The sequence below is a fragment of the Nelumbo lutea genome, chromosome 3, assembly GCF_056320005.1.
Source record: "Nelumbo lutea isolate HS-2025 chromosome 3, American lotus-T2T, whole genome shotgun sequence".
In the NCBI taxonomy this organism is placed as follows: Eukaryota; Viridiplantae; Streptophyta; class Magnoliopsida; order Proteales; family Nelumbonaceae; genus Nelumbo; species Nelumbo lutea.
In genome coordinates, this window is record NC_142686.1 from 99254028 (window position 1) to 99255738 (window position 1711).

A 1711-nucleotide genomic window follows, 5' to 3' on the forward strand; every position below is an offset into this window, starting at 1 on the left:
AAGATGTAAAAGTACTTCAATAAAAAAGACCTAAATTTGCATTCAAGTGGGCTTTTGATAAAAAAAAAGGGATAATAGAATATAAGGGCAACTTTTTGCCCTTAATATCAATAAAAAATACTATTTTTATATAATAACCAAAAAGGGGTATTTTTGGGGGGAAATATCAAATAAAGGTAGTGTCATTGTTCATCATCTTCCTCTGCCTATAAGTCCTCCAACGATGGCCTACCACCCTATCAACTAAAACTGTGTAAATCCTCTTCCTCGACAACCATGTACTAGATGTAGAGAAAGACGATCGTAAACTTCAGGTTCACAAACTCGTCAAGGCAAAGGCCTACAGTTTACAGATCTGTGCTTCAGATGCAGACAACGTGGTACACTGGTACTTGTCGCTGCGGGGATTGTAGCGAATCAAATCAGGAAGACGGTGTACGTCGGTACTTCCTCCAGCATTGGTAGTTCTACTAGGTTCACATCAATCGATGTATTCTGGGTTTCTTCTTTAGTTGCACAAGATAGAGTGGGTTTCTTCTTTAGGTGCACAAGATAGAGTGGGGTATAGCCTCGATGGATGGATATTTCCATTTCAACGTTAATGGAAGTTGAGATGTGCAGTTCTTCAAAGCTAGATACAGAGGCAAAGTAGTCCATAGGAATGCCTCCTCTGCCCCCTCCTACACTATCGAAGCGGGTGAATACAGAGGTAGAGGAGGAAGATGAGTGACTGCCCTTTTATGATATTTTTCTAATAAAAGTTATCCCATTTTGATTATACGTAAAAGTATTAATTTTTATTGATATTTAGAGCAAAATGTTGTCCTTATATGTTAGAATCATTAAAAAAAAAAGACATATGCTTTATTGAAATTCATGTTTGCATCCATTATAGCTAAAAGTCTATTTGGTAAGAAGGTAAATTTGTTTGTGCAAAACAAACCCAACTTTGCAATTTATGTGGATCGTTTTACACTCTACATATTTGCATTCACATTTATTTAAATCGTTTCCAAACGCAGCCTAAATTTATTTTGGTTTTAAAATAGGAGTTTATTTACACTCCTTAAAAATATAAGAGGAGAGTATGGAGGCTTGCTATTGCACAACATGCACGTACGCGCGTGTGTTGCGCAATGAGGTGCTTTAGAGGCTTCGCAATTGCATGATTTGCAAAGAGTGACTTTGACTTTTGGTGCGAGGCTGACCATTGAAACAATGATTTGATCAGGTGTGATTAAGAGGCACTATCCAAAGTTAACAATCATTAACTGTTAACTACCTTTTAATAGTCACAATGTTTGAAATTGTGACTGTTCAATGGACCTTTTCTAAACTAACACCTTCCGCTACTCCATGACTCTTTAGAAATTATTTAAAAAGTGTAAATTAAGTAAATGAACACAAGCTTTTCAAAAATCACTTTTGTTTCTCTTAGTTTGATCTACTACCATCTTACAGAAGGTTCTTTGGAGACTCTTCAACTTGGCTGGTTGTAGATTCTCGCCCAAGGCTCTGTTGTATCTTAGGAACGGATTTGCTTATAACCCAATATCAAACTCAGTAAAACTGAGTGGGGGGAAAATAATGTTTTAAGGATAATATCTTTAGAAATGTCTTAGAGCTTCTCCTCCAAGTTTCTATGACCCCACTTTTTCAACAATGTCAAATTGGGTATCAGACTTTTGGAGTAATTGTCTATGACAAATTA